Source organism: Pteropus alecto, unplaced genomic scaffold, assembly GCF_000325575.1.
Source record: "Pteropus alecto unplaced genomic scaffold, ASM32557v1 scaffold74, whole genome shotgun sequence".
NCBI lineage: Eukaryota > Metazoa > Chordata > Mammalia > Chiroptera > Pteropodidae > Pteropus > Pteropus alecto.
The window spans coordinates 822,823-835,026 of NW_006436291.1; the positions used below are offsets into that span (position 1 = coordinate 822,823).

A 12,204-nucleotide genomic window follows, 5' to 3' on the forward strand; every position below is an offset into this window, starting at 1 on the left:
CACGGCGCCTTGGGACAGGCAGGCTCCACCCCGCAGCACGGCGGACCGGCCCGCTCAGCGGCCAGTCCATGCTGCAGACCCAGGCCGCACACGCGCTTTCCCGTGGAGCTGGGCCTGTTCTTCACGTCTGTCGCCCAGAAGGCGGGCCAGAGCTCAGTGGGTTAGGGGGCCGGCTCTCCCCGGGGGCCGGCTACCAGTCCAGCGCAGCTCCCGGGAACAGGGTCCGTCCCCACAGGACAGTCACGGGGATATGTCCGGGCGGCTCGGCCGAGGCCCCAGCGCACACGGTTCTCGGCTGGCCCTAGCCTGGGAGCCCGTGACGACGCACTGGGACTCTGGGCGGGAGCAAACTGGCGGCGGCCCCACCACAGAAGTCTGCGGAAGAAAGTGAGAGCAGGAGCTGGCTCCGGGCCAAGATGGGGTAGCAAGGTCTTGCTACGACAATGAAGAAAGCTGACTGAATGACGAGGGGACCCCGCAGCTCAAGGCACTGGACATCGAACACTGGTTCCTGGACAGTGGTCGTGGAGGAGCCGGAGCCTCCCAGCTGCCCCGGGAGGCCACCGTGCTGGGCGGGGAACCCAGGCTGGGCCCAGTGGCTGCCCGGGTGTCAGGGAAGCTCGTGGGGCACACAGGGCCACGTCTGAGGACGGCTGCCCGCAGGCTTGGGGCGGCAGCCAGCAGTAGCCCGGCGGGCCCGGTCTGGAAAGTTAACCAGGGGCAAGAAGCCCAAGGCACACGAAGGTGACAGCGGTCCCTGGAGGAGGCCCGGGGCAGCTGACCGTGCGTGGAAGGGGCAGAGCCACGGGGCACGGGGCAGGTGGCTGAGTGCCTGGAGAAGCGCAAGCAGCCCCCTCTCCCTCGTGTGACGGGCTCAAAGATCTTACAGAGTTAAGAGACACAAGTAAGAAAATAAAAGTGTTTATGTTTACGTAACCTGTCACAAGGAAAAGCATCTAAAGCATGCGTGATCGTGGGACAAACCTTTTTAAAAGGCAACGAAAGAAATGGCCGCATAAACGAACCCTTCGTGTTTTAGAGTTTTCACAAATCACTAAGGAAAACGGGAGCTTCGAGTGGGAGAAAAAGCAAAGGGCAGTAAGCAAACTCACAAAGATGGCCATGAACTGAATAGAGTGGCACGTACACCAAGGGACACGTGCACTGTGACTGCGGTTACGAGTCCGTGCCCTGCCGGAATGGAAGGGGGTCACGGTGCGTTAAGGAGCAGCAGCCTCGGGCAGGGCTCGCCGCCACGCACTGCGCTGGGCCAGCGGCTTCACGCCCACGCTCTCCCAGTTCGTACGGGAACCCCGAGAGGCGCATTCCCGTGCCTCAACTCTCCAGGGGAAGGGAAAGGCTTACAGACACCGAGTGCGGGTCACAGAGGTCGCCGCGCTGCACTGGGGCCTCCTGCCCCTCCCTGGTACTGGGAGCTTCACTATCGCCGTGCAGAGGACGAGCCGGTGCTTTGAACACACGCACCTGCTCTCGGAGACAGGAATAGCCGGGAGGCTGCGCGTCAAACTGCTCGCAGCAGGAGCTCTGGGGGCCGGACGCGGGGTCCTCCCTCCTCGGCACCACTCCGACTTCATCCAGAAGAATGATTAAAGATGCCAGGGCTCAAGAGAGTAAAGCGGATGCAGGGGCCATGGTTTTAAGCCCTAAGTTTGCAAGAAAGAAAAGAAATGGAGTCAGACACTGGCAGCTCACCGGCTCGGCCGGGGCGGGGCAGGGCGGGGCGCAGCGACCCCGACTTCCTCCCACTACCAGCACGACAGAGATGTCAGCACTGCCCACTGGACAGCGTTTCACAAACCGAGTAACCACATAAACTGAACAACCAAGTCAAGACCACACTAATCAAAACGAAGCGGGAAACGCTAGGATTTAAAGCCCCGTGCGCTCTGTGAGGTTTACGTGAGTAAAAGCACGGATGAGCACGCGCCGGACGCTGAGCCCCAGCAGAGGAGTCGCCGAGCTCTACTGTGACCAGCAGACACTGCCCCGAATGTGGAGAAATCCGGCTGAAGCCACCTGGTCTGCACATATCACAGGGCTGTCATTTTCTGGAGAAATCAGTAACTTCCAAAAACGTGTGATCAGCCAGTACCGCTTTCATCTTAAATCAGTCTGTCATTTAAATGAGGTGAACCTCTGCCTACCCCTCGGACAGCCTGTCTTCTAAATCAATTCTTACACGATCCGTCGTTCCATGCGTGAAGTTAAACATCGTGCTAACCAAAGCCAGTATTTTCTATTAGCAAATCGAGGGAGAAAAAAGCAATGCTGAACTTTCGGATGTGGACTATTTAAAACAGCCCCTGACGCAGCGAGGGAGGCAGTGGACGTGAGGTCACGCCCATCAGAGAGAAAACGTCCCAAAGGCAGAAGCGGCCGCACTTTTTGGGACAGGCAGCGGGCAGCGCAGACCCCCGCCGCAGGCCGTGGGCTCCAGCTGTGACCCTGAGTGCCACAGACTGGCCCTCAGGCCCTCAGGCCGGCCGCAGAAAGCTCCGTTCCTGATCGCCGTTCACTGAAGTGGAACTCACAGGGCGCGCGTGCGCGTTCGCGACTGGCTTCCGCCACGAGGTCTGCGGGCGTCTGTGTCGGGACCCGGGAGCGGAAGGACACGGCGTTCAGAACGAGATCGCGCGGCGTGAGAGCAACACGCTGACAGCAGGAAGCAAAGCAGCAGATCTGCGTTCCCGGTTAAGTGACAGTTTTGTACAGGTCACACCCCAAAGGGCCCGTAACTGAGCCGTGGGGACAGGCTGCAGTGATGGGGTGCTGTCAATTCCAAGCCGCTCCGCCTGGCAGCCATGGCGAAGGTGGACACTTTCTTGTTGAAGACAAGGCTAAACTGGCACCTGAACCAACTGCCTCTCGGGCCCCGATGCCTAACGCTGCGGCCTCGCTGTCCCGTCTGTCCTGTGGCGAGTCGCCTGGCTGCAGAGTCCTTGGCGGAGCCCTCCCTTGTCCTCTCCTGCCTACGAGCTGGGCGCCCGGACCATCACCTGCGTCCGGGCCTGCTTCTCCAGCACACGTGCTACGCCTCGGGATGGGGGGGCCAAGGGGTGACAGGAGGGACCGCGGGAGCTGACCTGGCGTGGGCCGACTCGCGTGTTTGTGGGCCTGCCCCTCTGCTGGCAGGCGTTTTGATGTGCATGTCAGACTTTAATAAAAGGTTTCTAAAGAGACACAGACCCATCTCTGATGAGGGCAGGGACATCTGCACTGAATGGGGACAGTGGGGAGGGGAAGGACGCAGTCGTGGATGACAGTGTCTGAACGTGACCAAAAAGGAAAACAGGCTCAACACCAGTGACGTCCAGTAGGAAAGAAAAGAACTTTAAAATCGCAATGAAAAATCAGCGGCAGTATTCTTGTAATTTGCGTAGTGAAACACCCCAGGGCGTGCCCAGAAGGCCCAGGGGCGACGTCTCTCCCTCTCACCCGGCTAAGTTTAGACAGTTTGCGGGTCCATTCTGAACCCTGGGGAGGTCACTGAGAGCTCACACACAGGCCTGGCTTCGCAGAGGATGTGGGCGTGGGGTCACCAGGCCCGGGACCCCCGCCCCCCGCTCTGGTACATAAACGCGGTCCATGGCGGAGCCCCTCCCCTGCTCACGCGCGCCACTGGGCCACAGCTACGCTCGTTCCACTGAGGCCGAACAGATAAAGGCGGCCTTGAGTGGGGCCAGGACTGGGGGTGGTGAGACCCAGCGTTCCCAGCCGGGCACGTGGGCGCCGCGTGCAGCGAGCTGCCTGGTTGGGAGGAGCGGGCGTTGCGTGAGGGCGGGGCAGGTGGCGGGGAGGCCCGGCAGGCCCCGCTGCTCCAGCACGCCTGAATTTAAAGTGACGGTGGACACGCTGCTAGCTGTCAAAGTCCTCCACTGTCACTAAGTGACCCACCCAGAAACCACCGCGGGTTCACAGATGCAAAGGCGGCAGCACGGGGCGGCGGAAGTCGCGGTTCCCATCAGAGCAGCCTGGTGCACGCGAGGGCTCTGGGCCTGGACCGCACACCCCGACAGCCGCCTCCATTTCGACCCCTGGGCACTGGGCGACGCGGTGGGCGTAAGAGGTCTGAGGGCCACCCGATGACACCCCTGTTTCCTAACTGCTGGTGGCACTGCCTCCACTGCTGGCTGTGACTCCGTCCTGTGTGGCTGGCGCCCTGCGTGCACCCTGCACGGGAGAGCAGGCAGGCAGTCTGTGCCCCATGTCGCCGGGCGGGGTGTGGGTGGGGAGCACCCTGCACCCCGAGCTGTCCCTGCAGCCCCCGGTCACCAGGCGGCGTGCACTCACCGCCTCGGTCCGCGCTTGAGCAACACCGAGCAGGTTTTCAGACATGTGAGGCTGCCTGGCGCCTGGCCCTCTGACCTTCCCGCGGCTGTGTGGCCTCCCCGACCACATTTCCCCTGATCTGAGACACTGGCAACGTGTGCCACCAGGCCATCACAAGACACCAGGATTTTAAGTTTACTCAGCTTCGCAGATGTTAAATATGGTGCTCTGGAGGGCAGGGGTCGTGAGACTGGGGTGCAGCCTGGCCCCACACAGTCCGCCCAGCAGGCCCAGGCCCCCCGGAGTCAGCCGCAGGATGCACGCCACACTCCCCTGTGACAGCGGCCAGCCAGCACATGCGTGTGCAATAGCACCCCACAGTGGTCGCAACGAACAAGCCCGCCCGGCTCACCCGACAGCCGACAGCCACGTGAGAGGCGAGGGACTGGAATGCCACAGTAGGAAACCTCTCGTGCCAATTTGTAACACGCACAAAACAATTCCAGACGCAGTGCTCGTGCGTTTTATGATGCAGCGTTGCGTCACCCGCCAGGCCGTGTTCTGGGATGCCTTCCCATCCCACGCCGACAGTGCAGCCTGCGGGCTGAGGATGAGGGGCAGTGCATGCGTGCCGGACACACAGGTCCCTCCTGGGGGCTGCACCGTGAACCACGGGGCTGGGCCCAGCTCCGCCTGGCTGGGGCTTCCGACAGCCCCTCTGATTATGGGACAGAACGAATAAACGCAAATGCCCACCGCCCCACCTCCCTCATTAGGTCCTCATGGCAACCTGTGACAACATGCGACAACCAGGGGGTGGGGCAAGGACTCTCCTCCCTCGCTAAAGATGAGGGCACTGGGGACTTTGCAGGGGCTTGGTGGCTGGACGTCAGTGAGCTGAAACACACGTCTTCTCGATCGTACCAGAGAAAATTTCCGAAGAAGATGGTAGGGTTAACACGCCATCACTGCACCTAAACGCAGGGAGAGGCTGGGGCCGGAACGGCACGTCCCTCCTCATCGCGACGAGAAGAGGAGGGTGGACGATGTCACTGAGTTGAAGGTTGTAAATTACTGACCTCTCGTTCCACTGAAAAATAACAACGCCGCCGCCCTTGTCCCCTGTTGCAAGGAGATCTCCGAAGTGATTCAGTTCAACAGTCGAGATGACGTAGCTGTCAATAAAATACAGGAGCAGTTTATGACGTTATGATTTTGAGGGGGGGACAATGAGTACCAAAAATCAATAAAAAGGATCAAGGGAAAGATCAACACATCTAAAACTTTCTCCCTGGATAAGGCCAGATTTTTGCAGGTAACTAGTAATCACCAAGCGGCCTCTTCTTGGTTCTGGAGCCCAGGGCCCACGTGGACCCCTGGGTTTATTAAGTGACTCAATCCTGCCCCTGGAGCACCGGGGTTCATCTAGACTCGGCTGTCTTAACATAGGATGAAGGGTAGAAATTCAGGAAATTGTTACTAAGAAAACAATTGGTCCTAGAAGACTGGTACCTAACTTTATAATGCATGCCTCATATTAATTTTTAAAACAAATCTTTTATTCTTATAAAATATTAACGGAAACATTTTAATATTCTACACAGTAACTTTTGTTGGCTTCTGTACAAAATAACATTACAGACGGTACAATTCTATTCCATTGTCCGGACAAAGTCACTGCCACTGACATTGATGACATCATTTCTTGCTGGTCAGGTACCTGGGACTTCTGACACCATCGACGCCACACGGTCTTGGACACCAAAGACCGTGTCCGTCAGCTCACTAGGGCTCGAGGCCACAGGTGCAATGAACAAAGCCAAGTGCTGGAAACGTCCTAAAAAGTGCTGGAGGTGTCCAAGGCTGATGCTTCAGTTAGAGGGAATGGATCTAAATGGGTGTCGCGACGCTGAATCATAAAATGCACCCGTGACAGACTGCGGAGCACACGGGGTTTCTCCACGGCTCCGTGCGCTGACCGAGTAATGACAAAGCACGATGTGGCCTCCCACGGGTCCAGCGTCCGCTTGTTCTGTGACCACAACCAGACTCGATGTCTGGTTGCCCCAGAAACCTCATCTCTGGCCGCTGAGGAAGGACCGGCCCCCAGGGCGTGCCTACCGCCAGCGAGCACAGCTGGCCGTGCACAGGCCGGGGCATGGGGACACCAGTGCCACAGCGTGTCCAGACAGGCTGCTGGAGGCTGTCACTCGGGACGTGGCCGCTGATCAGAAATGGCCCTGAAGCTGGAACTACTTGCAGAAGTGCCCCCCACAGTGGCCATAGCGTAAATCTGAAAGGTGAGCACAAACCTCTACATCAAAGAATTATTGCCACATGGGTCCTTACTGCGTCGGCACCGTGTGCTGACGTGCAAACACGCCGACTCCTATGATTCTGCTGCCGGACGTTCTTTTTAGTTTTTAAATCTGCAGTTAGACTTGGGAAAAGGATTAGGCTGCTTCTCGTTAGAAGTGTCATTTTTTAAACTAAATTACTCAAAATAACCTAATTTGCTTAAATGAAACTGAAATATTCTGTAATGGACTAAAAGGGACTAAATCTGTGTCATTTATCCCCAGAGGGTATACCGTCTTACACAATTAATGCATTCTAGCTGTCAGTGATTTTCAAATTTAATTAAAATGGACTGAACCTTTTCAAAGAGAAACTCCCATGACTGCCAGTGGTGAGAAATTATTTTCATTAAGCCACGTAAATACGTATAAGCTTAAAATTAGAAATACCCTCTGTAGAGTTTAGAACAGTTCTCAAATCAAAATAAACATGCTGACTAAATACTAACACGATTATGAAACCAGTGAAATTTAAATTGCCAGCATGAATCTAACCTGACGAACGTGACTCCAGCAACGGGGCTGATGCGGAGGGCCACGTGCGACGCTGAGTGAGGGAGCCCGCCGGGCGGGCCGGCACTGCCACGGGCCGCGCGATGACGGAGGCCACCCTGCTCCGCACCGGTGCTGGGCACGGAGATGGTGGCAGGTCTCTCTGCAGAGCTGCTGGGTCCCCGATCCTGGCAGGTGGGAGTACACAGGTCCTCCCACGCCTTATTTTCCACGCAATGGCCACCAGGAGTCGTTCCCACCATCCCCAGGGTTCCTCTCGAAACGACCGACCACAGGGAGGCTCCCCAGCTGAAAAGCCCACGGCGAGTCCACCCGAAACCTGAGCAACGGCTCAGGATGGCAGTCGCGTAAGAGAAAACGCCAAAATGAAGGGACTTGGAGAAAAGAGGGACAGTGCATCAGCAAAAAGTCAAAGGAACACGAATTAATGTCCCCAGGGAGGTAACGCTTAAAGTAGGTAGTGACCAGTGCTGGCTGGGTGCTCTAGGTGCCAGGGGCTACTCTCGCCCAGCGCGACCCCTGTCCTAAGCTGCTGGGCCTCACAACAGCCCACGAAGCAGGCTGTGTGGCGGAGAGAGGCAGGTTTGGGCACGGTACCCAGGTGGCCCTTGGTGGCAGCTCTAGGCGGTGATCCGGGCAGGATGCCTCTGCTTCCAGTGGGGCCCCCAGAAGGCGAGCGGCTCCGAGGAAGGAAGCACGAGGAAGTGGCCCTTGAAATTCAGACGGTGTAACGACAGTTTAAAAACTCCAGGCCTCCTCCAAAGGGGAGGACAAAAAGACACGGAGATGGACAGCAGGAAAGGTCATCGGGGATCAGGCGAGGTGGCCCGCCGCCCAGGTGACAAGTTCCAGAAAGACGAGAGAAAAGGAGAGAAGTCACCGAAGCAGCGAGACCAGAGTCCCCGAGAGCAGCGGCCCGGGGGCGCCGTGAGCAGACCGCGCCGACGCGCAGCTCTCCGCAGTCCAGGACGCCGAGGGCGGAGGGCTTCCAGAACTCTCCAGAGAACACGAACGGGTCACACGCGAAAGTTATCACATCAGATGGCATCACTCCGGATGTAGGAAAATGGTGGACGGCATTCCAGCCGCCCTCAGAATTCTGAGAAAAAATAATCTCCAACCTCTAATTCTACACCCGCCAAGTTTGCAATCAAGCCGGGGGGAGGGGCGGAGACGTTTTCAAACGCGCAAAGAGCACAAACGCGAACAGAGCCCCTTCTCGGGAAAGCCCTGGAGATGCGACCTGGCAAGACGGGGTCGCGACATGCCAGTGACGGTGAAGAAAGTCCCAAGGCAGGAGCCGACCGCCCCGGAGAGAGCGGTCCCTGGAGGAGGCTGGCCCAGGGCGTCAGGACGGGGAGAAGGGGCTGAGGGCACCTGCCGTCCCAGGGAAGAGTCACAGCTGACAGAACTGCTCGAGTGCCTGTCTGGAAAAACAGCACTAAAGACACAGAGAACTCGGCATGTGATTTCAAATCGGGCAATCGTGAGCTCGGAAAACTGAAAATGTGTGTGGAAAAAAATCTGAATGCGACAAGCAGTATGTACACAGTCGACACCATCCTGCCGAACCGGGACCCTAAGAGAGACCCTCTGGACTCCTCTTCATTTTGCTGGGGGCGGGGGAGAGGTGACGTTACTGAACGGGCTGACTCATGGGTTACGGTAACCGGAAGGCAGTGGTCGTGGGGGCCAAGGGTGCGCCACGGCCGGGGGAGAGGCCCCGGACCTGAGGGGGAGCCACCGTGCTGCGAGGGAGCAGGCACGGACACAGGCGACAAGGCGGGGGGCGGGCGCGGAGGCAGAGAGGGACTTTAAGAGGGGTCGATGGAGGCCTGTGCGGGAGGCAGCAGGGTCAGGCGGACAGGAGCGGGTGTCAGCCGGGGCTCGGGCCGGGGCTGCTGGAAGATGGGGACAGGGGTGCCCCCATCCGGGGAGGTGGTCAGGGCTGCGCCCGGCACAGAAGAGGCTCAGGCAATGCAGGGGGCCGTGAGAAAGAGGTCTCCTCCGGAAGACAGGACCGCGCCGGTGAACGCAGGACTGCCGCACATACGCAGGCTTGCCCGAGGCACTGGGGACACAACGAAGAGGCGCGTCCCTGCCCGCTGGGGACTGACCCTAGTGCGTGCGGCAACTGTAAATGAGGCCACTGAGCACAGCCCCGGGGGCTGCGTGGCCTGGGTGTGGGCTCGGAGCGGCCCGTGGTGGCTGACCCCGCTGCGGGGTCTGCCAGGAGCGACACGACTGGGTGGAGAGGGGCAGGTGGGGGGTGCGGGGAGCCGCACCGTGTTAGAGCCTGGAATCCAGCCAAGGGAGGGGACGGCCGGGGCAGGGGAGGGACAGGGAAAGACATATGGAAGGGAGGCGAAGCGGGGAGCCCGACCCCTCAGAGGGGTGCAGCGGGCAGCGGTGCGGACGCGCAGGGTCACACAGATGGGTCAGCCTGAAGGAGACCCCGGAACACGCCGCTGGGTCGGAACCTAGAACCCTGCTGCGTCACTGACCGGGACGCCGAGGCCACAGACGTGAAGGAAGACACACGTTCCAGTGCAGAGTCTGGGGCTGAGCTCGCAGGTGGTTGTCACGTTACTCCAGTACCTACCCGAACTTCCCAGCTTTTCAAAACAAAACACACAAATGTGACCGTTTCATCTACCGTCAATCTTTGCGGCCACCACCCTATGTCCAAAGTGACCATCGTCTCTGGATAAGTGGTCTTGACGGCCTCCCAGGTGCCACTGCCCCGTTCCCTCTCCTGCTCCTTGGAGTCCAGTCTCTACAAAGCGGGTGGAGGGATCTTTCCAAGGCACAAAGAGCATGAGCACCGCTCAAACCCTGCCAGCACCCAGCCGCCACCAGCAGCGTGTCCACTCACTAAAGAAGTCAAATACGGTGCGGAGAATGCACCGCCCCAAATTACCGGGTCACAGTCCAAATGGCAAATGCACACAACTGGCAGATGGAACAGTTCCCAGTTTCGTTTGACCCCCTCCTTCGGCTAGCTCGCGATGCGGAGGGTTACTTCAGTGCAGATCATCCCACTGGACAGCCGCCAGCAGGATGAGGGGACACCACTCGACAGTTTCCAGTTTGTTTGACCCCCTCCTTCGGCTAGCTCACGATGCGAAGGGTTACTTCAGTGCAGATTGGCCTGTGACCCAATCTGCTCCTGCTGGACAGCCGCCAGCAGGATGAGGGGACACCACTCACAACGCCGCTGCCCGTTTCCTAGCATCGTCCACCTCCCCGCTGTGAGCCGTGTAGGCAACAGTCCCAGAGAGTGTTCACGCTTCACTCCCGTCGTCTGCTTCCCCTTAGGGGACACCAAAACTGATCCGAGGCCCACACATACGTGGAACAGCCTCCAACCTCTCTGGCCTCCAGGGAAAAGCAGGTAAGAGCACCCCACGGCTGAAATGAAAAAACCCCCTCCAAGGGCCACCGAAATGGGAGCACAGGGACGCTCACGCAGCGCTCCTGGGAGTGAAGACTGTCCGGCGACATCCACTAAAGCTAGACACCCACGCTCCCTAGGGCCCTGGACTCCCCGCCTCCAGATGCACGGCCCCCAGAAGCGCACATGTGTATCACTACAGCTCTCACAAGGACATTCACAGCAGCCTGTCCACAGAAGAGACAACGCAAATGTCCCCAACAGCAGACGGATGCATCGGTTGTGGACCGCTCACACAGGGGAGCAGCACATAGCAATGGAAATGAGCAAATGACAACACAGAACCCCTGGATGGGCCTCGGGAGGAAACGCTGAGCAGCACCTGCAGCTGTACGCCATGCAAACCAAGTTCGAAAGCAGGGCGTCTGTCCGCGATGTCAGTAGCAGGGGCGTCGCTGGCCTTGCAGGCGGGAAGGCCGGAGGTGCAGTAAGGCACTCTCCCTCGACCAGGTCACTGACACGAGTCCCTGTGAGCACGGCTGTGTGGCCCACCTGGGACCATGTACCCTCCCCACGTGTGTCATACTTCCGCAGATAACACACTGCTTCTCCCCATCATCCTGTTCCTTCCCACCCGTCTCCCTCCCCACTCAGCCCTGTGCTCCCCCAATCTGCCTCGGGCACCCAGCCTCCACAGCCCCTCCGCTATGGCCTTCGCTGCTTCTTGGAATGCCTGCTCCCTCCACATTCTTGCTCTGGAACTGCCAATCCCCGAGGCCCCCCAAAGCCCTTTTGATTTCCACTGGATGCTCCCAGTAGGTTAGAAACATAATTTCCTACTTCAAAAAATTCACAACTAATTCTGCCATAAAATGGAATGAAATTCTAATACATTCAAGATCACGAGAAGACAAGCCACATACCAGGAGAAAATGTTTTTAAAAGACACAACTGATAAAGAACCGTTACCTGAAATATACAAAGATCTCTTTAAAAATCAACAATAAGAAAACAGTCCAATTATAAAATGGGCAAAAGACAACAGAAATTTTACTACAGATGGCAAATAAGCATCTGAAAAGATGCTCTACATCTTTCGTCATCAGGGAAATGCAAATTAAAACAAGAAACCACTGCACACCTACTGGAATGGCCAAAATCCAAAACACTGACAGCATCAAACCCTGGCAAGGCTACAGAGCCGCAGGAGCTGTCACTCACTGCCAGTGGGAACGCAAGGCGGTGTAGCCAGCCACTCTGGAAGACAGTTTGGCAATTTCTTATGAGATGAGACACTCTCTCACCATGCGAGTCGGCGATTACGTTCTCCGTGTTCATCCCGGGAAGTTGAAAACGCGTGCGCACAGCTGTTTACAGCCGCTTTAGTCATTGATTTTCTAGCCCTGGAAGCAGCCAAGGCGTCCTTCAGCGGGCGAGGGGGTGAACAACCGGCGGTCCTCCAGACAAGGGACTGTGGCTCAGCGGCGAGGGGAAGTGAGCCACCGGGTCGCGGAAAGACACGAAAGGACCTTAAATGCCACGACAAGTGACGAAAGCCAGTGGAAAGGGCTACGTCCCGAACGATTCCAGCTCCACGGCATTCCGGTTCCAGCTCCACGGCATTCTGGAAAAGGCGCAGCTGCGGAGACA

The 12,204-nt window shown here is 58.1% G+C and overlaps 1 non-coding gene across 3 annotated transcripts in view; it reads right to left on the reverse strand.

The window, feature by feature from the left end:
* Positions 1-905: 905 nt before the first annotated feature.
* LOC107195748 overlaps positions 906-12,204 on the reverse strand; it is a 17,318-nt gene continuing 6,019 nt past the window's right edge. For 2 of the 3 annotated variants that reach the window (XR_001516976.2, XR_001516978.2), the window contains exons 2-3: positions 5,370-5,465; positions 906-1,664 (exon numbers count right to left, since the gene is read on the reverse strand). This is a non-coding gene — a transcript (uncharacterized LOC107195748). Of the gene's footprint in view, positions 1,665-5,369; positions 5,466-11,858; positions 12,196-12,204 lie in introns of those variants that run through there. The other variant, XR_001516977.2, reaches the window with a different exon arrangement.